A 26,039-nucleotide genomic window follows, 5' to 3' on the forward strand; every position below is an offset into this window, starting at 1 on the left:
GTCTTAGTGCAGGCATCTGAGAAAATCACATAAGCATGAAATTATATTTCTGGGGGCGTCCTGTATACCAACTGTATACGGAACACCTTCTGGTTGCCATAATGGTTGAATATTTGGACAGTTTTTGAAAATTACTGTGGCTTCAGATTGAAATGGAAAGGTGATGTGTAATAACATTAAAGAGTAACTCCACTTTTGTTGAGAAAAAAGCATTCCCCTCTGGATGATCTCTGTACATTGCAGGGATTATAACAACCTTTGCTGCAGATTCCTACCTTTTGTTATTCTGAAGAAATCAGTTTGTTCCTCCGTGTTGAGTGGGTCTATTGGGAGTGGTTTCCTAATAATATGTCAGCTGTGGCAGCTGCAGAGCACTAATGAGGAAAGCTGCTGGGCCGGCATCCCTTTAGACGTGTTCCTATTGGGAGTATCTCACCAAAAATGAAATTTTTGTTGCAGGGGATGCCAGAAATCTGACTTGTATCTTAGTGCAGACTTCTGGGAAAATTGGTGAGCCAATCACACAAGCAGGAAATTATGTTTCTGGGGTGTGGTCAGTATACATTCTGTGTACAGAACACCTCCTGTTAGCCATATTGGATTTCATTATCAGAAAATTACAGCGGCTTCAGATTGAAAAGGAAAGGTCATTTTTAATAACATTCAATTACAATATGATTTGTGTCACAATTGTATACGCTATACTATTTTTTTCTTTATTTGCTATTTTTTTTTCCACACGAAAGTGGAGTTACCCTTTGATTTACAAAATGCCTTGGGTGGCATTTTTTTATATAGACTTTTTTTTACAAAAGTGGAATCCCCCTTTAATGTGAACCTTCCCTGAAGAACAATATAGACTGCCATAGCTGACTTCCTTTCTAAACACTAAGGCCCCTTTCACACAGGCGGACCATTCAGATCCGCCTTCAGTTTTTTGGCGGATCTGAATGGTCCCCCGATGCATCTCTATGGGGCATCGGATGTCAGCGGAGACATGTCCTCTGACATCCGATCCGACAAATCTGGACAGATGGAAATCCTATTTTCCATCCGTCCATCGGATCGGATTGGATGGGATTGAATGAGAACGGACAGACAGTCCGTTCCCATCCGATTCCCCCATAGAGATGCATGGGGACCTGATAGCTGTGTCTCTGCAGACAGCACAGAGAACAGCTGTCACCCTCCCGCTCAGCGGGGGATTGGTGGATCGGAAAAACGGAGTCCATCTGACGGACTCCATGTGTGAAAGAGCCGTAAGGCTTGGTTCTATCTTATGCAAATTGAATGTGGGTTTTCCCGCATCCAATTCGTATGACAAGAGATTGTGACCGGCTCTTCAAGGAGCCAGTTAACACATCTCCAGGGCGGCTGCGGAGCAGATTGAACAGGGGTCCTGTGCGTGTTTGGCTCTGCTTCAGGCCCAAATTCAGGCAAAAATCCGGCCTGATTCGTCCCTGAAACGGAGAACAGGGACACACCGGACCCCTACTGTGAGCCGCATCGGTATTAGATATGAACCCAGCCTAAAGTGCATATTTATAATGCAGTGAATCTGACATTCACCACACATTTACTGCAGGTGAATCCTCTTGATTCATGTATTTTGAATGACAGTGATTGAGTCAGTAAATGTTTGGTGAAAATCATCCTTTATACGTTTCCTATACACACAACAAACAGACAATTCCACTATTTCTTTTACATTTAATCCCTGGTTTAATTTTAAGAAATGCTCACTAGTTTTCATATCCGGATGGGTGTAAGAGGTAAACTGTCAATGATATTGATCTGTTTTCTGAACTGTATAGAGTCAGATCATGCAAAAATTGTGGTTATCTCAGTAGGGAGCGTATTCATCAAACATTTACAAAGGCCATTGTATAGAATGTACTCATTGATGCCCGTGACCATGCCATAAATACCATATTTGTAAGGAAAAGATCATTAGGTTGATATGCATGAACTGTCTTAATGTAAAATAATAGGAGTAATAATATATTTATATATTCAAAGTGAAATTAGCATTCCATGATGGCCAATAATTAACATTATTTAATTGTAATTCCTATCCTTTCTATTCCTTCTGTATTGAACTCTATTGAAATTGTACTGCCCTCCTTTATATTGTAAAGTGCTGAGTAAACCATTGGCCCTATATAAATCCTGTATATTAACCACTTCAGCCCAGGAAGGTTTTACCCCCTTAATGACCAGGCCATTTTTCGGCACTGCGTTACTTTAACAGAAAATTGCGCGGTTTTGCGATGCTGTAGCCAAATACAATTGATGTCTTTTTTTTCCCACAAATAGAGCTTTTTTTTTGGTGGTATTTGATCACCTCTGCGGTTTTTTGATTTTGCGCTATAAACAAAAAAAGAGCGACAGTTTTGAAAAAAAACGCCATATTTTTTACTTTCTGCTATAAAACATTCCCAATAAAAACACTTTAAAAATGAAAGTTTTTTATCAGTTAAGGCCAATTTGTATTCTCCTACAAATTTTTTGGTAAAAAAAATGCCAAAAAAAGCGCATTTTAATTGGTTTGCGCAAAAGTTATAGCGTTTACAAACTACGGGATAGATTTTTGGACTTTTTATTTATTTATTTATTTATTATTAGTAATGGCGGCGATCTGCATTTTTTAGCGGGACTGCGACATTGCGGCGGACAGATCGGACCCCTAACTGACATTTTTGACACTTTATGGGGACCAGTGACATTACTACAGTAATCAGTGCTAAATAATATGCACTGTTACTGTATAAATGACACTGGCAGGGAAGGGGTTAATACTGGGGGTGATCAAAGATAAATGTATGCCTAAAGTTCTTACTCACTGTGTGGGGGGATGGCTCTGTGACAGGCACAGAGAGATTGCGGTTTCAGCTTAGCTGAAACTTGTGATCTCTCCCTGCCTGTCTGACAGAAGATCCGCCTGCTTTGTTTACATGAGCAGGCAGGTCTTCGGTCAGTTTCCCTGACGATCGCAGGAGGAAGACGGCAATCGCCGCCGCTCATCCCGCGGCCCACCTTCCACTGTGTCTAAACACAGTGGGAGCGCAGCTCTGGCGGTGTCAAAACCTTGTGCACGAAATTAGGTAGAACTACAGGATTTTGCACAGCTGAGCCGCCCTGCCGCAGTAATACTATGGTGGGCGGTCAGCAAGAGGTTAATAATAATAATAATAATAATAATAATAAAGAATTGTCATAAAATTGATTCTACAAGATCTGCAAAGCCTTTAACCTCCCTGGCGGTATGATTCTTTTTCGGATTTTAGGTGCTGAAAGCGGTATCATGATTTTGCATGTAATTCTTAAGAATGAGCAGCCCAAACCAACTATTTACATATGATTTTTTTTTACTGTGCGTTCTTCTTTATAACATCTCGGGTATGATAAAGTTTGAAACACAAAATCATAAGTTATAATATAATAAAAAACTATAAATAAGTTAAAGTATGTATGTATGTATGTATATATATATATATAATATATATATGTACATATATATATATATATATATATATATATATATATATATATATATATATATATATATATATATTCGTGTATATATATATATATATATACACGTATATATATATATATATATATATATATATATATATATATATATGTACATATATATATATATATATATATATATATATATATATATATATATATATGTACATATATATATATATATATATATATATATATATATATATACACACATACATACTTTAACTTATTTATAGTTTTTTATTATATTATAACTTTTATTATATTATTTTATTATATTACATATATATATACACGAATATATATATATATATATATATATATATATATACATAAAAAGTACAGTAAAACTGCAGGAAAGGGCACTGGGGGGCAAACTAATGTGATTTTTTTTTTATTTTGCAATGTATCAGTGTGTTTGGTGTGTTTTACATTTGAATTTGCGGCTAGTTCCACCCTCCTGCGCATGTTATGTCGCAGGAGACGGAAGCCGGGGCACGGAGAGGATCGGGAGGAGATCCGCCGCCAGACACTGCCGGGTTACATCGCTGGATCCCGGTGACAATGTAAGTAACCCCGCTTTCAGGATCCAGCGATCACTCGGGGTTACCGCTTTTGGCTCTGAAATTTAACCCTGAGCCACGCTCGGGAATACCGCTAGGGAGGTTAAGGGGGTTGCCACTCTAAGACCCCTTTCACACATACGGTCCATTCAGTTCGTCAGTTCAGTCATGTCAAAATATATCAGTTTTTCATCCGTTTTTTCATCTGTTTTTTCATCCGTTTTACATCCACTACCAATGAAAAAAAGGATGAAAAGGGGACCATTTGTCCGTTTACATCCATTTTTTGGTCCGATCCATTTTTTTGACAGATGAAAAACAGGGCATTCATCTGTTCCAAAAAACGGACATTGATGGAATCGGATGAAAACGGAAGTTAACAGATGATCATCCGTTGTCATCCGTTTTTCCATAGGGATGCATTGATGTCTGTTTTTTATCCGTCAACGGATGGATGAAAAACTGACAAACGGACTGTATGTGTGAAAGGGCCCTAAATGGAAAGGGGATCCCTATTCAACTCTGATCTATATACAAAGCAACATGGAAGTTCCCCTTCTCTTATGCCTCTTTAATAACTCCAATTTGATTTCTATTGAGGAGAAGGAAGCCTTGTTTCTCAATAATGAGCTGCAGAATATCAAGTCGCAGTGCAACACAGCGTTTTGGTTATTTAGAACCTGGTACTACATATAGTGATGCGATAAACTAAGAGTTATTTATTAATGTAAACCTTTTCTAAAAGAAATTCAGAGCTGCTATCACTTACCTCCTCTTGAATTTGAAAGTTGTAAAATATGTAATGGATGCGCTAGCCTAACTGGTAGATGGCAGCACCTAGAGCTCCCTGAACCCTGGGAGAATAAATGCGAATGAGAAAAAACGAGTGCGCTAAACCAAATGAATAACAAAATAAAGATTGTGGCAGTAAAAAAAGAACACAATGTGAAAAAAGCATACGCTAATAATGTGAACAATCTACACATATACATTGATGTTTTCCATATAACAATAATGTGAAGTGACACAAAACATGCACAAACGTGATGAGTCCAATGGTGAAAAAGAAAACAAAAAAGCTTTCACATATAAAAGTCCCAAAGGCATAAATGTAACAAAAAATGGTGATGTTCAACAAACACTCTCTTAAATGAATGAAAGCTGAAAAACGTTGCCAGAAAAAACTCTTCCAAGTGCTGCATGCAACCCCAACGTGAACAAACGCAAATGGGTGGCTGCCTACCAGAGACACACAGTCTCAAGACCTTGCAAGATAAAATACAGGGTAAGCTCTTAGGGTCCTTTCACATGGTCAATTCAGTTTTTTTATCCGTTCAGTCACTTTTTGTTTTTAACTTATTTATAGTTATTTATTATATTATAATTTAGGATTTTGTGTTTCAAACTTTATCACATCTGGGATGTCTACTAGACTCTTGTTTTGGTCAGGTTTAAGTCAGTAATTACTAAGAATTGTAGGCCTACAATACATAACACCAAATTTCCATGCAAAAAATTGTACCGCTTTTGGTACAAAATTCCTGACATAATCATACCGCCAGGACACGACACGGATGTCACTTTTGTAGGGTCCGTTCCGTATGTCCGTTTTTCATCCATCCGTTTGCGGATGAAAAACGGACATAATTTATGTCTATGGGATTGCGGATGTCAGCAGATGACACAGATGTCATGCGTCCGTTCCATTTTTTAAACGGAAGAAAAATAGGGTTCTCTTCCGTCTCAAAAAACAGAACTGAACGGAATGGACGCAAAACAGATGTCAGCGGATGGTCATCCGCTAACGTCCGCAATCCCATAGACATACATTTTGTCTGTTTTTCATCCGCAAATGGATGGGAGGAAAAACGGACATACAGAACGCCCGTGTGAAAGGACCCTTAGGATGTCACACGTCCCAACAGACAATAAAATCATAAAATCCCTGAGGATCCGGCAATCCACCAATCAGAATGCTCGACCCCAGGGGGCTGGATGGATCATACCCACACCCCGACACTTCAGAGATCTCAGCTCAATATTGAAATGCATTCATTACCTCTTATTAAAAGCAAATTTATTTAAAAAGTTGCACTTACATAAAATCTTGATAATAGCAGCATAACAAGAGAGCACAGCTGCCTGCAGTGCGCTCCGTGGGTGGTGACTCCACCAAACGCGTTTCCCCTCAGAAGGCGTCAACTGGTATTGGAGTCTTACATGTGAAAGCTTTTTTGCTTTCTTTTTCACCATTGGACTCATCACGTTTGTGCATGTTTTGTTTCACTTCACATTAATGTTATATGGAACACATCAATGTACATGTGTAGATTGTTCACATTTTAGTGTATGTTTTTACACATTGTGTTCTTTTTTACTGTCATAATCTTTATTGTGTTATTTATTTGGTTTAGATAGCTCACTAGTTTTTCTCATTGAATTTGAAAGTTGTTTGACTGTGATGATACCCCTCCAATACTATGGGGTTAATTTACTGAAGGCAAAAAGGCTGTTCACTTTCCAAAGGAATTTGAACTTGGAAATGGAGTTTAGTGAATGGTGTGAAATTTCATTTTGCAAAAAAATACTCAATCATGTGCAAGAAAGAAAAATTGTTTCCACATGATTTGGATGATTGAAGTCAACAAAGCTTTGTCTCATTCAATAAGCTCTGGGTAAACATCCCTTGCAAGGTGCAACTTCCCTTTCAAAGTGAAAAGTCACTTTTGTGTGCCTAGTCTAGAACAAGTATGTAGACAGGGACTTCTGACTTTACTCTGACATTTATAAAATGCACTCTTGTATTGGGCCAATTACAGTTATAGTTATAAAACCTTTCTTTTATTTTACAGCATTGACAACCTGCTTGAAACCATCAGGGCAGATCTGGAACTGCAGGATACAGCATGTATGAAGGCAATATCACAAACAGAGCATCATCTTGTCACCCTCTGGTAAGTAAAATATCCTGACAGTCCTGACTATGATTGTACAGTGCCTTGCGAAAGTATTCGTCCCCCTTGAGCTTTGCGACCTTTTGCCACATTTCAGGCTTCAAACATATATATAAAACTGTAATTTTTTGTGAAGAATCAACAACAAGGGGGACACAATCATGAAGTGGAACGAAATTTATTGGATATTTCAAACTTTTTTAACAAATAAAAAACTGAAAAATTGGGCATGCAAAATTATTCAGCCCCCTTAAGTTAATACTTTGTAGCGCCACCTTTTGCTGCGATTACAGCTGTAAGTCGCTTGGGGTATGTCTCTATCAGTTTTGCACATTGAGAGACTGTAATTTTTCCCATTCCTGCAAAACAACTCGAGCTCAGTGAGGTTGGATGGAGAGCGTTTGTGAACAGCAGTTTTCAGTTCTTTCCACAGATTCTCGATTGGATTAAGGTCTGGACTTTGACTTGGCCATTCTAACACCTGGATATGTTTATTTGTGAACCATTCCATTGTAGATTTTGCTTTATGTTTTGGATCATTGTCTTGTTGGAAGACAAATTTCCGTCCAAGTCTCAGGTCTTTTGCAGACTCCATCAGGTTTTCTTCCAGAATGGTCCTGTATTTGGCTCCATCCATCTTCCCATCAATTTTAACCATCTTCCCTGTCCCTGCTGAAGAAAAGCAGGCCCAAACTATGATGCTGCCACCACCATGTTTGACAGTGGGGATGGTGTGTTCAGGGTGATGAGCTGGGTTGCTTTTACGCCAAACATAACGTTTTGCATTGTTGCCAAAAAGTTTGATTTTGGTTTCATCTGACCAGAGCACCTTCTTCCACATGTTTGGTGTGTCTCCCAGGTGACTTGTGGCAAACTTTAAACAACACTTTTTATGGATATCTTTAAGAAATGGCTTTCTTCTTGCCACTCTTCCATAAAGGCCAGATTTGTGCAGTATACGACTGATTGTTGTCCTATGGACAGAGTCTCCCACCTCAGCTGTAGATCTCTGCAGTTCCTCCAGAGTGATCATGGGCCTCTTGGCTGCATCTCTGATCAGTCTTCTCCTTGTATGAGCTGAAAGTTTAGAGGGACGGCCAGGTCTTTGTAGATTTGCAGTGGTCTGATACTCCTTCCATTTCAATATTATCTTTTGCACAGTGCTCCTTGGGATGTTTAAAGCTTGGGAAATCTTTTTGTATCCAAATCCAGCTTTAAACTTCTCCACAACAGTATCTCGGACCTGCCTGGTGTGTTCCTTGTTCTTCATGATGCTCTCTGCGCTTTAAACAGACCTATGAGACTATCACAGTGCAGGTGCATTTATACGGAGACTTGATTACACACAGGTGGATTCTATTTATCATCATTAGTCAATTAGATCAACATTGGATCATTCAGAGACCCTCACTGAACTTCTGGAGAGAGTTTGCTGCACTGAAAATAAAGGGGCTGAATAATTTTGCACGCCCAATTTTTCAGTTTTTTATTTGTTAAAAAAGTTTGAAATATCCAATACATTTCGTTCCACTTCATGATTGTGTCCCACTTGTTGTTGATTCTTCACAAAAAATTACAGTTTTATATCTTTATGTTTGAAGCCTGAAATGTGGCAAAAGTTAGCATAGTTCAAGGGGGCCAAATACTTTCGCAAGGCACTGTATATTGTCAGACAATGACTTGTGTGAATATTCAATCATGTCAATAATACAATTGTCCCTCACATCACAGTGACCCTTCATATCGCAGTGCCCCATTCAATGGAAGCCTCCTCTACACAGTCCTACTTCTGGCAGGGCAGAGGCACTTATTAGCAAGAGGTGTCCTCTCCCAGATCTCCCACCCGAATGTCACTGTCATTATCACAGCAGGGCAGGTAACAGGAGGTGGTGCATGTCTGGTCTGAGGGTGAGACATACCCAACCTGTTATGTTAGCAAGGGGGTAATTACCCGGTTGTTACATTGAAAAGACTCCCGGTCCAGATCTGCAGCACCTCCTGGCCCCTTGCTATAGGGATGAAAGCGGTGACTGGACAGGAGAGGACAGCCAGCTGCTAAGGGGCATGGCCGCAGTCTGGACAGGGCTGTTACATCATCCACAGTCTGCCATTTAATGATCCCTGTCATAGAGTAAAGCAAAATGTGAAAAGAGTAACATTTTTGCACATTCTATATTGATATTTCAAAAATGGCTGGAACGATTTGTTGGTAACTCTAGAAAAAATTATAAATTATAGGATCATGGTGACAGTTCAAACTGTTTTCTGTAATAGTATCATACTATTGGGCTTTAAAAACCCGTGATTGGCCCAGAAACATCAGTAAAATGTGATTGGAGTAACTACGGGGTCCAGGGGCCAATCAGGAGTAAATACGCTCCCCATACGCCCCCCAGTATATAACATAGCCCCGCCAAAACTTTAGCAATGTAATACAGAGGCTGTGGAAGAGAGTGGAAGCATTTGTGTTTCTACTGCTGCTTGTAAAGCTCCAGTGTCATTTTGCAATTATTAGTGTGAGGAAAGGGATATGCAGTGTAGTTAGGGTACTATATACCACTATAGTTAGATTCAAAAATCTAGTTTTTGTAGGGATAGCTTTAAATGTCGGGGTGACCGTAGTGTAGTTTAGTGTGAACTGACTCTGCTATGCCAGGGAGACCGTAGTGTAGTTTAGTGTGAATTGACTCTGCTATGCAAGGGTGACTGTAGTGTAGTTTAGTGTGAATTGACTCTGCTATGCCAGGGTGACCGTAGTGTAGTTTAGTGTGAACTGACTCTGCCATGCCAGGGTGACCCCACTATGCAGTTTCTGGGTTAGGGGAATACATATATATATATATATATATATATATATATATATATACACACACACACATATATATATTTATATATATATATATATACCCCTATACATAAGTTCAAATAAAATGCCCAGGTGTGAAAGGAGGGTAACACCATCCCTGCACTACTGAAATTCTAATAAAAATAATCTGTTTTTTTCTGGTTCTGGACATGCTAAAGAGCTGAAACTTCACAGGTACATCTTTTTTTGACCCCCAGACACTAAATCCAAAGAAATCTCTTTTTTTTTTCAATATTTTTTTCAATAATTGGCTCTCTATAAAAAATTACAATTTTTAAGAACTTTTTTTTGCCTGATTCATAGTCCATGGGGCATGACCCAGAACCCTAGGCACTTTTTAGGGGCATTTATTGGGTTTTAGGGCTTCAAAATTGTGTTTTTTGATTACAGAGGTTCGGGTCCCATTGATTTCAATGGGGTTCTGGAATCGAACCGAACTTTCGGGAAATTCAGGTGTTTAGGTCGAACCAAACTTTTCAAAAGTTCGATCATCCCTAGTAATTAGTCAGCCTATTATGCGCACCATACTGAGCATGGACTAGCTGAGTAATGAAATCAGAAATAAAATTATGGACCTGGATGTCAAAGGTAAAGGCTTGACCATCTAAGAGCAGCTTGATATTCCTTTGACTGCAGTTTTAAATATTATTAGGAATTTGCATATAAGTATGAGTGTAGCCAACCTCCCTGGATGTGGCTGCAAGAGGAAAAATTACCCAATATTAAACAGAAGGATAGTGTGAATGATAGACAAAGAGTCAAAAAAAAAAATGTTCCACGGAGATACAAGCTGAATTTCAAGGCCATGACACATCAGCACCATCTATTGTTTTCTTATTAAACCGTAATGGAATTATTCCCCAAAGGACTTGATTGTTGAATGAAACCCCCAATAAAGCTAAAATGCATATTGACAAGCCACAATGTTTATTGGGGAATTTACTTTGGACAGATAAGACAAACTGGTAACTTTTTAAGAAATTCACATCAGCTCTATTATGGCGGACAAAGCAATCAAGCTTTAACCACTTCAGCCCCGGAAGGATTTACCCCCTAAATGACCAGGCCATTTTTTGCAAGTGACGCTGTACCCAAATAATATTGATGTTCTTTTTTCCCCCATAAATAGAGCTTTCTTTTGGTGGTATTTGATCACCTCTGCGGTTTTTATTTTTTGCGCTATAAACAAAAAAAGAGAAACAATTTTGAAAAAAAAAAAAAAATTACTTTCTGCTACAAAACACACCCAATAAAAAAATGTAAAAAATTTAATTTCTTCGTCAATTTAGGCCGATATGTATTCTGGTATTTGGTAAAAAAAAAATCCCAATAAGCGTATATTGATTTGTTTGCACAAAAGTTATAGCATCTACAAATGATAAGATATTTTTTATAGAAATTTTGTTTATTTATTTTTTTAACTAGTAATGGCAGTGATAAGTGACCTATAGCGGGACTGCGACCTTGCAGTGGACCAATCGGATACCTAACTGACACTTTTTACACTTTTTTGGAGACCAGTGACACCAATACAGTGATAAGTGCTAAAAAATACACTGTCACTGTACTAATGACACTGTCAGGGAAGGAGTTAAAATCAGGAGCAAACAAAGGATTAAATATGTCCCTAGTGGGTGTTTGCTAATTGTGTGGGCATTGCTTTGACTGGGGGAAGACAGAGAACGGTGTTCCTGCTTAACAGAAACACAAGATCGCTATCTTCTCCTCTGTCAGATCCTCGTTCTGCCTTTCTCCGGAACAATCGAGGGTGGCCGGCAGACATTGGATCCACCAGACCCACTGATTGGCTTTCCTTCTCTCCAATCAGTGTGCGATCGGATCTCCGGACGGTGCCCGTGTGCCACCCAGAGGCTATTGCACAAAATAACGTGCAGGTACGTGATTTGGCGCAATAGAGCTGACCTGCAGTAAATGTACGTTACGAGGTCGGAAAGTGGTTAAAGAAAACCATACCTGAAGGAGGTTTGGCATACTTTGGGGCTGTTTTTCTGTGTCTGGCATGGGTGTCTTGCATTTGTGCATGGCACAATGAAATGTCAAGAATTCTGGAAGAAAACATATTGTCCAATATCAAAAAGCTTTGTCTGACTTGCTGGTCATGGGTTCTCCAACAGATTAATGACTTCCAACACCCAGTTAAAAGCACAGGATGGCAGAAGAAGAAATCATTGGGCTATGGTAAAGTGGTCTTCTATGAGCCCCTGATCTGAACCCTGTAAAAAATCTACAAAAGAAAAGTTCTATATTTATAAATGTGTAAAAAAACTATCATGGATGTCAATTAATTTTGGCAGTGTCAAAATATTACTAAGAAAAATGTGTAATTTGTTTTTAGTGGAAGGGTACCCAAAGATTTGTCCATGTCTATAACATATACAAATAGCACAGTGAAACATTTTTAGAGTAATTCATAATAGGGATCCTTCCACCAGTTGACTCTGAACCACACAACGTGTTTCCAGTAGCCTGAGTTGGGGAGTCAAAACATGGTATGTTGGCTAAGTTTGGCCAGTCTGACTTGGCGAGTGCTCATCATAGGCTGAATAGCTGACTTGTTGCATGGGTTAGTGGTGTGCTGGGTCTGGGGTGTATCTGAGAATAGGCAGATGATTGGTGAGGGAGATTGTGATGGGGTGGAGAATGCTGGTTTACCAAAACAGGAAAAGGTGGTGGTAGCAGTGATGGAGGATAGAACTGAGATAATTAAGATTGCTGATTGTAGGAGTAAACATATTGTTTACTCCTGCAGAATAATAAATTGAAGGGCTACACCTCTCTCTTCAGCTACTGTCTCCAACAGTGGAACACTATAGACAGAAAATGGTACCAGAGACATTGTTCCGACTCTGATCCATGGATGTGGTAAAAGCCTCTAGTACCTGGTTCTCTTCTGCACAACGATGTTGAGTCTGTGTTGAGGAACGCATGGAAGCCAGTGATCTTGTTCTTCATGATGGCTGTGATGAAATTTGAACTGCACTTGCATCATGCACTTCTGACTCTACATCCCTCATCTCCTGGCCTGTTGCTGTTGAGTTTGCGATATCAGACACTGCAGGGCTTGAACATTGATGGCTACTTTCACTTCCTGCCTCAGCTTCCTCATTATCAACATGTGCTGGGTCAAAAACATTGCTTTGGGATCTGGAAGGTAAACGTGTCTCAAAAATAAATTATTACAAACAGGATCATCTTGGAAGTGCAACTCCAAACAGGATCTTAGAAAGTTCAGCTGGTAAAAGTAGTGGTTTGGCTCTGGAACCACTCTGTCCTACTTTCTGCAAATTCACCTCTCTTTGGTAATTATTTCCTATGCTTTGCCAGCATGTTTTGAGAGTTCGCACTAAAGTAAAACGATGTACAATATATTAGTATTTCAGGTTTCTAGGTACTCGGCTATCATATGTATATTTATGCAGCTTGAATTCTGCTTGGCAAAATCCCCGATCTACTACATTGTCCAATCAACATGCAGAGCCTTGTAGAAAAACCCACAGAAAATGGTCCTACACAAGCAAGATGGAGAGAGTGACAATGGTGACAATTTCTGGCAATGGATTAGATTAAGAGCTTTTGATGGAAAACATATCTGGATGGTGATGTCTCAGTGTAATGGAATCAAATACCTCTCTACTTGCCGTGATAGATGCTTACTACAAATTTACATTTATCGATGTTGGCTAGGGAAGCTGCAGTAATTTCACCATCCTCAACCATTCAAATTTTGGGCAGGAGTTGAAAATGAACAAACTAAATATTCCTGCTCACAGACCCTGGAACAGAAGTGGCATACCTGTTTGTGGGCAATTTGGCCTTTGCTCTAGGGGAACATTTATTGCAGTTATATTTTGAAAGAGGGCTGAGCCACCCGAAACCTGTCTTCAATTACAGACTTTGACAGTCCACAAGAATGGTAGAATGCACGTATGGCTTTCTGGCTAACAAATCGGATGTGTTACACTGTCATGACCCCTGAGAGCACCATCAACATTATGGAAGCTGCTCGCAGTCTGCAAAATTTGTTTATGAAAAAAGATGGATACAATTTTGTATATGCTTTCCAGCACAACTTAGAACAAATTTGGTGGACACCTGTTAGATGACCAATGGGTGCACCAGCTCTCAGAAATAATGTGGCTTTTGTTCCTTTGCAGAACAATTTGCTTAACTCTACTTACAGTATGTATCCTGTTTAGCTTGTCATTGTCCATGCCAGAATATATATTACTTGTAGTTTGTGTGCCCAAATAAAGCAAAACATGATGCTTTAGCTTATAGTGTTACTTTTTTTTGCTTTGGTGATTAGTATTTTGTGAGTGTTGTCACTCTAGCACATACTGTACAAGTGCTTTCATACAGGAATAGTTTGGCCAAAAAAGGTTGCTGCAGTTGATAACCTGAAATAGAATTGTATTGGGTTGTATTAGCTTATGCTTACAGACAGACAGGTCACTCAGAAACACATTTGAATTGGGTATATGCCACACATGTGGCATAGAATACTTTAGCAAATACTGTATATACACTTTTCTACCACTATACCCAGTGAAAAGGTACTGAGAATTGTTGACAGCTTTATTGTGACAAAAATTCAAGGGAGGGCCTAACTACTGGAATTTTGCAAATGTCTGGGGCCCAAAATATGCATAAATTGAAAAAGCATCTTACATACCGTACCTGTAGCAATTTTATGGGACTGCCCAATCCAATCAGGATACACCCTTGTGGCAAATTCCCTCCAAATCACATTTTTTTGGTGGTTGTCACTGTGGGCCTGATTGTTCAGTTGAACTTGGCTTTGGACCAAGCTTATGAATGCATCTACAATGAGTGAACAAGAATTGGGCTTTTTTAGCAATGTCACTCTTTCTCTTTGTATTGATCATCACTCTCTGGCTTTCTCCACACTGTCTCTCTTTGTACATGTCATCAAAAATGGCTTACCTACAGGTCACTGTAGGAGTCAAAGAAATGTATTTTTTATAACTTTATTGCGCATTAATGAGGCACATTGATGTGCTAAAATAAAATAATAACCAAGGACTATACATCCAGGGATCATTTCGGTAGGATTCAAAGAGAGAAACGTATTCGAAAGTGTTCGAACTCACGTTCCATGATGATGAATTTTAGGGCTCTTGTCGCCTAAGGAATCCTGTTGGCATTGCTGCTCCATGCAGGTGCCACCATTTGATAACTTGGTTATCTTTGTAGATGGGAAGATGGTAGGAGAGAGCTCATTTAGAGTGGTTGTTTGAGTGCTTTTGTTTGAAAAGCAGCTGAGTTTTAAAGCTTGATTATTTTTCTAAATTGTAAACTATGCAATTTTTCCTAATTAAAAAAAAAAAAAAAAAAATTAAAATAATAACCAACTTTGGTGTAAGTATGACCTTTACAAAGCAGGGCTTTTTGCCTTGTCTTTCTACTGTGCCCGTACACAGCACAGTAGGCTTGTTGTGAACCAGTCCTCATAGGCTTTTTGAATGAGGCAGTGCAATGATCTACTAGAATGCAGTAAGAATACACAGAATCTACAAATTAGAAAAAGTGACTTAATTTCCTATCTTCTTTTGGCCGCCAGGAGGGCCATCCCGCTCTGTTGGTTGTCAACGGAGGCCCCTGATAGATCTCTTCTTCTCCGACTAGTGGCGGAGATCTGGAGGATGGAATTTTTAACGGCTAAAGCTCATGATGATGTTCCTTGGTTTAATGTAATTTGGGAAAGTTGGGACCTTCTTGACCTTAACACTGACTCATTTTCTGCGGCTCCCTCCATTTTGCAGAAACTGTACCGCAACTATCACTTCCGTCATGAGTCCTTCCCCTGAGCCTGGCTTGGACCCAGGGCTTTTGCACTGTTTTTTTGCTGGCAATACTGGTTAGATTGTTCTTCCCCCTCCAGGGGTACACTCCTTGCACCCATCACAGGAAATGTTGCACGTTGCTTGCTTTTCTGATGCTTTCCATTCCCCCTTCTTTTTCTTTCTTTTTATTTATGTACATGTCTTGATACTACGGTTACTTGCACTATGTTTTTTTTCTCATTTGTGCTTTATTCTTTTGTTGTATGTGTACTGTTAAAAAAACGTAGGGGCTTTTTGCCCCTTGTTTGCTTGTATGTTATCTTCAAAAATCAATAAAGATATAATTAAAAAAAAAAAGTGACACCTAAAGTAATTTAATAACAAATCCATTACAACAAAATCTGATTTCCTTAAGGCCTCATACACACTGGAGGTCACAAATGCAGCTTTTAAAGCGGAGTTCCGGGCACAAAATCGATATTTTTTTTTGTGCCCGTCCGCTAGTTCAGCATAACCTGAAAAGGAATTGGATAGTTAGGTTTTTTTTTTTCTTTTTTTAAAACTCACCTTGTAATTGACGATCGTAAATACTCACTTCAGGGTACTTCCTCCCTCAGCGCCGCGGCTCCGCTGTCACTTCCTGCGCTGCGATGATTCCTGGGAGCTGAACGTCATCGCTCCCAGGAATCAATGGGACGGCACCGGCCCCGCTCGTCACTTCCGGGCGACGCCGCATTCCCCTGCTAAACAGCTTCTGGGCATGCCCAGAAGCTGTTTAGGAATGCGGCGCCGCACCGGAAGTGACGAGAGGGGCCGGTGCAGGCGCATTCTGGGACAAGAAGACGCGGAAGAAGACACAGAAGAGGACCGCGCCGGCTTCAGCTGCCCACAAGAGAGATGGAAACGCTGTGGAAGAAATTTTATAAGTAAGTATTTCTTATAAAAGGTAAGTGCGAACCGGGACAGATCAGAGGCTAGCCATTGTGGAATGTGCTAGCCCTGACTGTCCCGGGGGTATGTTCAGTGAAAAATGACTTCTGTGCCCGGAACTCCGCTTTAAGGGTGTTTGATTTTTTTTTTTTTTTCTTCTTGCAATAGCCCCCTATGTCAGCCTATGTGGTCATGCACAAGGCATTTACAGACACCTAAAGACAGAAGTATTTAGAAGCAGAAAAAAAAATCACTTGCACTTTCAGGGGAGTAGCATTTCAATAGAAACAATGGCTGACATGCCTAAACTCTAAGTGCATTTAGCACTTCAGCATTTACTAATATCAGCATATTTAAAAGAAGAAAAACTACCACAAGAGGACACAGTTTTAAATTAGAGGGGCAAAGGTTTAAAGTAATATGAGGAAGTATTACTTTACTGAGAGAGTAGTGGATGCATGGAATAACCTTCCTGTAGAAGTGGTAGCTGCAAACACAGTGAAGGAGTTTAAGCATGCATGGGATAGGCATAAGGCTATCCTTCATATAAGATAGGGCCAGGGACTATTCATAGGATTCAGATATATTGGGCAGACTAGATGGGCCAAATGGTTCTTATCTGCCGACACATTCTATGTTTCTATGTTTCTATGTTTCTATCACTGGCTAGAATAAATTATTGTTCTGGTTAAATTAAATGAATGAACGCCCAAATGCTTGATGCACCTAAATGTAACTAAAAGCATTTTCAAAACGCAGCTTTAGGCAATTTTTTTACACTGCTTTTCTCCTACCACATGAAAAGGCATTCAGACGAGTGGGGCAAACACCCAGTATGTATGAGGCCCTATTCTGTGTATTGTTACTAGCCGCTAATAATTCATTGTTTTTGCTATAGGCTTAGTATTTTAAATTTTAACTTGCAGAATAAAATTATATTGCTTACATAACATTTTGGTAAAATTTTTTCTCTATCCCTACAAAAATTATATTTTAACTGCCACGCTTGTGGATATTTTACCCTGCATTTTCGACTATTATAGTATATATAACATTTGCTGCCATAGAGGTGCAATCTGGCTTCTATTGATGCAGGATGTTATTCCACATAGAAGGTTGATCTAAAGAAAAAGGCTGATTGGATATATGGGCCTTATCATTTGACATTGTTCCTTCTGATGAAGACAGATAGCTGTGCTAAATGGGCAGTAAGCAAGCTGGGTGAAACATGACCATATGTCTGTGTTTGTTCAGTAAAGACTGGAGACCTTTCAGCAATAATCACTCCATAACATCAAGCTTTAGCTGACTTAACCTGTCAGAAATCCTCACATATGCCTAAACAGTGTATATAGTTCATGTTTGATTTTATGGCTATTTAAAGAACCGTAATGTTGCAGTTGCACTATCCCTTGACAAGAGTGTAAAAGGTGTAGTTAAGTGAGGTCACTTATTGGCTAAACTAACAGGTAGAAAATGAAAACCTTAAAAACCTCTTAGGTCCTTGTCAGGCATAATACATGACACCATGCATGATGAGGAGGCATGGATTAAGGCTACCATAAAACATCCCATGGCTGCTATTTTGCTTAATGAAATTATAGGTACTGTGGACTAAAGTGGTAGAGACTGAAGTCTGCCTTTTTAGCAAGCAACAGTTCCTTTTTCATTGAAGAAGAAATGTAGATCAAGTGTGATTTACAACTTTTCATAGGCAGGTTTAACTTGGGATTCACCTTAGTATAAGTCCTCCAAAAGCAGGACTATATTCTTCTAACTAGGGATCGACCGATTATCGGCAAAGCCGATATAGCGAGGGCCGATATGCACTTTCCCCGATATATCCGAATCGGCCACCAAGGTGGCCAATATTACCGATATTTTGAAAAGTGCTTGTACCGGAGTGATGCCTGCAGCTAGAGGCATCACCTCGGTATCGGCATCCATAGCTGACGGTCGGCTGTCTTGTAATGACAACCGATGCGGCTTAGAAGCTGGAAGCAGGAAGGGACGTCCCCCCCACCGCCTTCCGCAGCTCGGGCAACCAGCCTGCACAGCTGCTGTAGACCCTGGTCGGGTCTCTATGCAAAAACCTGAAAGTGATGTCATGACATCACTTCTGCGTACTGGCGCCAGATTAAAAAAAATTACAAATTCATAAATCTGTCATTTATCTGACGTTAGTACAGCGGTCTCCCCTGCTGTTCCATTGTGTTCTGACAAGGGGACGGCCCCCCCACCAGAACACTCCAGTCAATGCTGTCAGCCATTGGCTGAGAGCGCTGATCGGAGCTGATCAGCAGAACTTTTTAGGTCATGCCCCTTCAACAGAAGCTGACCTAACAGCTGACTTCTGTCAGACTGACTTCAGGACACACGGGCCTATTATCAGCTGTTTTCTTTTGAGCTTGCCGACACCGCCCAGTGTCCAGCTTCATGGCAGAGGAGGGACAACCAACAACAGATGTCCCATGGTAAGCCTATGGGTGATATCACCACCCAGGCATTCCATCCATTATTGGCACTCTCTCCTCTCCCCTAAAGCCCCCCACTGGGGAGATCACATGACCAGAGCACCCTAAGAGTGCCTAAGTATAGGTATCTTCCTTCTACAGGGTACTTAGTGTAAGAGTTAAAAGGGGGCGGGGGAGGTTTGGAGCAGCTTCATAGGAGAGGAGGGACAGCTGACAATTAATCCCTATAGTAAGGCTCTGGGTGACATCACCACCCAGGCATTTCATTTGGCTGAGCTCTCTTCTCTCCCCTGAAGCCGGCCACTGGGGAGATCACATGACCGGAGCATCCTGAGAATAATAAGTATGAGAATCTTCCTTCTGCAGGGTACTTAGAATAGGAGTTAAAAGGGAGGTGGTTGGATCAGGATTAAGCTTAATTAGATGTAGACTGGAATTCCAATTTCACTATTTTTATCCTTATGCCGCTAGCATTATTAAATAGATAGAAAGGTATATTATATTTACTTGTTTTTTTTACATTTCTTCCTTTGCTTCCTGGTTCCTGGCCTAGGACAAAATTATATCATAAATCCCAGGAGTCTTCATGGGCATTTTTTCCTTTTATCTGGAGAAGGGAAGGGGGAGAGCTTTCTCAGATAAGCACATCCTCCTTTCTGCATGCCTGAGCTAAGGGCAGATGCATTCCAGGACGTTAATCCCACATGAATCATCTACCCTTACTCAAGATGGCGGCAGCACAGTGCAAGACACCCATAAAAGCTTGACAGGGGTTCCAACCCTCCCGTAATCTATCTAAAACTAAATATCTAGCATGATAATGTAATGGGGGCACAAAATATCACATCAAACATGTATATAATGTATACAAATATACATAAAATAAATATATGAATATAATAGTAGGCATAGTTATGTCTAATGATATATTCATAATATCATGTTTATGTAAGGTCATTTATTGACTATAAAAAATCCCTAAAAATATTTCTATCAAGTAAGATAGATCATGTTATATTATACTTAAATGTTGTATATAAACATACTGTATATTTTTAATCTATTTTCACAAAGAATATAGTAAACATACATTGCTTCGAAATTAAAAAAATTATATTCTCAGTGAGGCACCTTATGTACAGTATCTCACAAAAGTAATTACACCCCTCACATTTTTGTAAATATTTTATTCTATCTTTTCATGTGACAACACTGAAGAAATGACACTTTGCTACAATGTAAAGTAGTGAATGTACAGCTTGTATAACAGTGTAAATTTGCTGCCCCCTCAAAATAACTCAACACACAGCCATTAATGTCTAAAACGCTGGCAACAAAAATGAGTACACCCCTAAGTGAAAATGTCCAAATTGGGCCCAAAGTGTCAATATTTTATGTGGCCACCATTATTTTCCAGCACTGCCTTAACCCTCTTGGGCATGGAGTTCACCAGAGCTTCACAGGTTGCCACTGGAGTCCTCTTCCACTCCTCCATGACAACATCACTGAGTTGGTGGATGTTAGAGACCTTGCACTCCTCCACCTTCCGTTTGAGGATGCCCCACAGATGCTCAATAGGGTTTAGGTCTGGAGACATGTTTGGTCAGTCCATCACCTTTACCCTCAGCTTCTTTAGCAAGGCAGTGGCCGACTTGGAGGTGTGTTTGGGGTCGTTATCATGTTGGAATACTGCCCTGCGGCCCAGTTTCTGATGGGAGGGGATCATGCTCTGCTTCAGGATGTCACAGTACATGTTGCCAATCATGGTTCCTCAATGAACTGTAGATCCCCAGTACTGGCAGCACTCATGCAGTCCCAGACCATGACACTCCCACCACCATGCTTGACTGTAGGCAAGACACACTTGTCTTTGTACTCCTCACCTGGTTGTCGCCACACACGCTTGACACCATCTGAGCTAAACAAGTTTATCTTGGTCTCATCAGACCACAGGACATGGTTCTGGTAATCCATATCCTTGGTCTTCTTGTCTTCAGCAAACTGTTTGCAGGCTTTCTTGTGCATCAACTTTAGAAGAGGCTTCCTTCTGGGATGACAGCCATGCAGACCAATTTGATGCATTGTGCGGCGTATGGTCTGAGCACTGACAGGCTGACCCCCCACCCCTTCAACCTCTGCAGCAATGCTGGCAGCACTCATACGTCTATTTCCCAAAAACAACCTCTGGATATGACGCTGAGCACGTGCACTTAATTCCTTTGGTCGACCATGGCGAGGCCTGTTTGGAGTGGAACCTATCCTGTTAAACCGCTGTATGGTCTAGGCCACCGTGCTGCAGCTCAGTTTCAGTGTCTTGGCAATCTTCTTATAGCCTAGACCATCTTTATGTAGAGCAACAATTATTTTTTTTAAATCCTCAGAGAGTTCTTTGCCATGACGTGCCATGTTGATCTTCCAGTGACCAGTATGAGAGAGCGAGAGCGATGACAGCAAATTTAACACATCTGCTCCCCATTCACACCTGAGACCCTGTAACACTAATGGGTCACATGACACCTGGGGGGGGGTGGCTAATTGGGCCCAATTCAGACATTTTTACTTAGGGGTGTAGTCACTTTTGTTGCCAGACATTAATGGCTGTGTGTTGAGTTATTTTGAGGGGACCGCAAATTTGCACTGTTATACAAGCTGTACACTCACTACTTTACATTGTAGCAAAGTGTAATTTCATCAGTGTTGTCACATGAAAAGATAGAATAAAATATTTACAAAAATGTGAGGGGTGTACTCACTTTTGTGAGATACTGTATACCTCACTCATAATGCATAATTTGACTATATCAATCAGTTTTTCAAATATATCAATAACAGCACAATGATAGCTGATATTTCTAATGCTAATAAATCACCCATGGTAGCAGATAACAAATATTTTTTGTTATCAGTTCTCCCTGTGCATGTTTAAATCCATCCTAAATGCCAAAAAATCTAAATACTTACATCAATAACCAAATGCCGCAACATATGTTTTTTCTAAAACAATGAAATTATCAGTGCGAATTATAGAGAACCCCAATATAATCCACCACTGCATATAAAGTCGCAGACTTTATTTATATTTTATTTAATATATATATATATATATATGTCTCCATTGAGATCTCTGCGACCACATTTCAGTATTGTAATTTTGGAGATTGATATTAAAATGCATGATCCTATTGTACATATATATGCAAACTGATGGCGCAATATAAATCCCTAAATAATAATAATTATATATATATATATATATATATATATATATAAAAATACACATTATACTACCAAAAGTATTGGGACGCCTGCCTTTACACGCACATGAACTTTAATAGCTTCCCAGTCTTAGTCCGTAGGGTTCAATATTGAGTTGGCCCACCCTTTGCAGCTATAACAGCTTCAACTCTTCTGGTAAGGCTGTCCACACGGTTTAGGAGTGTCTATGGGAATGTTTGGCCATTCTTCCAGAAGCGCAGTTATGAGGTCAGGCACTGATGTTGGACGAGAAGCCCTGGCTTGCAGTCTCTGTTCTAATTCATCCCAAAGGTGTTCTATTGGGTTGAGGTCAGGACTCCGTGCAGGCCAGTCAAGTTCCTCCACCCCAAACCTGCTCATCCATGTCTTTATGGACCTTGCTTCGTGCACTGGTCCAAATCATTTGTTGGAGGAAGAATTATGGTGTGGGGTTGTTTTTCAGGGGTTGGGCTTGGCCCCTTATTTCCAATGAAGAGAATCCTTAAGGCATCAGCATACCAAAACATTTTGGACAATTTCATGCTGCCAACTTTGTGGGAACAGTTTGGGGATGACTGTGCTCCAGTGTACACAGCAAGGTCTTTCCGCAATTTTGCCAATCACCAAACATTTGGCAGTCTACAGAAAGGGGTCCTAATGGCCACCTCAGTAACTGCATGAGTATTATCCTGAGAAGGGGTACATTCCCTTAGTTATTTGAATTAAAGAGAACTCTCATGTCCACCCTTCTATGGAGCCTCTACATTTAGTACCAAAAACACCAAAGGCTTTTGCCCAGCCTACTGTTTGATTTCTGGGTTTTCATCAAATCTTTTCCCAGGCTCACATTCAGTTACTACCTCCTACAAGGGGATTACTTCAGATATATACAAATTACACATTTTAATATCAGCTTATCAAGATTTTCACCTGTACATTGTGTAAAGAAGTCCCCATTAGTTATGCGTTTCCTTTTATATAGCCAATTAAATACTGTTCAGTCAAACTCAAGGATTCAAATCTGTCCTTCACTTGAGACCTTATTCAAAAGAAAGATTAATGAGATTATACGTCTCCTTTATTGCATGAGGGTGCTCTTACATGGAATAAAGATCCAAGGTCTTCACGCCCACGGAGCTGTGGTGCCTTTGACAGCTGTCAGAACACCTCTGCTCATCTCTGTGGTGACTTGAGGTTACTGCAGGGAACATTACAGGTCATTTCATGTCCGCACGTCAATGGACAAAAAAAAAATCAATACCACCGAATTTTTGGCTTGTCAGTGTTTGAACTTAGTCATATGCTATGCGCCTTTCGGTAACCTCTGTTTATTATAGGAATGAACAGAACTGTGCTGAGAGTCAGCATAATTCAGCAGGACTTGAAATCCCTGATCTTTACATAATTGTAAAAGCCCCTGAGCATAAAACATGAATATATATATATATATATATATATATATATATATATATATATATATATACATACAGCTGTGCTCATAAGTTTACATACCCTGGCAGAATTTATGATTTCTTGGCCATTTTTCCGAGAATATGAATGATAACACAAAAACTTTTCTTTCACTCATGGTTAGTGTTTGGCTGAAGCCATTTATTATCAATCAACTGTGTTTACACATTTTAAATCATAATGACAACAGAAACTACCCAAATGCCCGTGATCAAAAGTTTACATACCCCAGTTCTTAATACCGTGTATTGCCCCCTTTTGGCATCAATGAGATCTTGAAGTCTTTTTTGGTATTTGTGGATGAGGCTCTTTATCTTCTCAGATGGTAAAGCTGCCCATTCTTCCTGGCAAAAAGCTTCCAGTTCCTGTAAATTCTTGGGCTGTCTTGCATGAACGGCACGTTTGAGATCTCCCCAGAGTGGCTCAATGATATTGAGGTCAGGAGACTGAGATGGCCACTCCAGAACCTTCACTTTATTCTGCTGTAGCTAATGACAGGTCGACTTGGCCTTGTGTTTAGGATCATTTTCATGTTGGAATGTCCAATTATGTCCCAGCTATTGTAGGCATTTGTGGTGCGGTTTTAAGGAGCTACAAACGCTTGTCAACCCCAAAGCGCATAGGGAATTTGGGGGAACATTTTTAATGCTCATTAAATGCATATCAACTGCACCTACTCTATTAACATGCATTAACGCAATAGGCGTGTTTGATTAACGTCATTATTTTGAGCCAGTGTGAATGAGCCCTTAGGCTTTAATTAGGAATATTTACATTTACTGTATGTCCAACATAAAGAAGATATGAAGTGGAGATATGCTAATTAATAAGGACCTGATTTATGAAAAAAATCTGTGTACCAGATTAAGTTTCAGGTCATATTAACATGGTTTAACAAGCAGGAACAATTTTATGGTTTACTTTAACATACAGCAATGCATACATGACTACCCCCTTTCAGCTTTCTCTGCAACTTCAGCAAATACAGGAATGCATATTTGGCATGCCATAGTCCTCTGTATGGAATAGAGATGTGTGGAGGATAACATCATGTGCGTCCGCAAGGGGGGGGGCAAAGGGGGGCAACTGCTCCCCCCCCTGGAATCTCAACTTCCCCTTTCAAGTGGTTGTTAAGCCACTTTATACCATCCTGTCCGTTCAATGTGCCCATGCCGCTATGTCTGTGTATATGTTTTTTTAAAAAAAAGCTGTTCTTTACCAGTTTTCAGAGCGCCAATAGCCGCTCATGTGTCCAGCCGGCTCTCTCCTCTCCCCGTCTGACAGTTGCCTACAGCGGGCGGGGCCCAGTGTTCCCTGATTACGTCAGTTGGGAATGGAGGAGGAGGAGAAGAGGAGAGCGGCAGCAGGTCACGTGAGCGGCGATCAGTGCTCCGAAAACTGGTAAAGAACGGCTTATTTTTATAAAACACATACACAAGGGCACACAGGATTATTAAACAGACTGTAGGCAGAATATGGAACTTTAAATGAAACTACAGCAATAGAAGGGGAGGATGTGGGCACTGACACAGGAGCAGACAGGCAGGGAGGGAGGGGGGAGCGAGGACAGAGGAAGACAGGAGGGCTGCGGATGACGGAGAGACGTAGACTGACCGCGGTGTCAGGGATCACCTTCATGACATTATCAAAAAGGGGCGGAGCATGGGTGACCTTAAAATGATGCCCCCTGAAAAAAGTTCTGCAGACGCCCATGGATAATATGCATATATAACTCTCTATCTTTTTTTTTTTTTCTTACACAGAACCCTCTGCATGACCACCAGGACCAATCCTTCTGTCACGGGAAGATCTCTGGCGGCAGAATATTAGTGGGGGTCACTGAGACAAGGTAGATACAATCTTTATGTTTATTCATTTATTTAAATTATAATTGTTTTATTTTTTTTTTTTACAAAGGTTGAGATCATACAGTTTGAACCCATCGATGCAGTATCACGCTGCTACAGTTAGGTGCATTATAAGACCATCAGTGTGTTTCATAGATTTCTGTGCGCTTAGTTACGCATAATTATAGTAATGGTATAAAAAAAATACCATTCACAAGTCACAAAAAAATTGCAAAAAAAAAATACCATTCACAAGTCACAAAAAAATTGCAAAAACAAACATACTTATAAAATGGTAGCGAAATAAATTGTCATTGTCAGGTACACTATAATCTAATTTGC

At 40.0% G+C, this 26,039-nt stretch overlaps 1 long non-coding RNA gene across 1 annotated transcript in view; it reads left to right on the forward strand.

Annotated features, from left to right (window-relative positions):
* Positions 1-25,666, forward strand: part of LOC309554860 — a 165,069-nt gene extending 139,403 nt beyond the window's left edge. The window contains exons 2-3 of the long non-coding RNA XR_014225244.1: positions 6,950-7,051; positions 25,614-25,666. This is a non-coding gene — a long non-coding RNA (uncharacterized lncRNA). The remainder of the gene's footprint in view (positions 1-6,949; positions 7,052-25,613) is intronic.
* The last annotated feature ends 373 nt before the right edge of the window (positions 25,667-26,039 follow it).

The sequence above is a fragment of the Pelophylax lessonae genome (assembly GCF_965119305.1).
Source record: "Pelophylax lessonae genome assembly, chromosome: 4".
Lineage (NCBI taxonomy): Eukaryota > Metazoa > Chordata > Amphibia > Anura > Ranidae > Pelophylax > Pelophylax lessonae.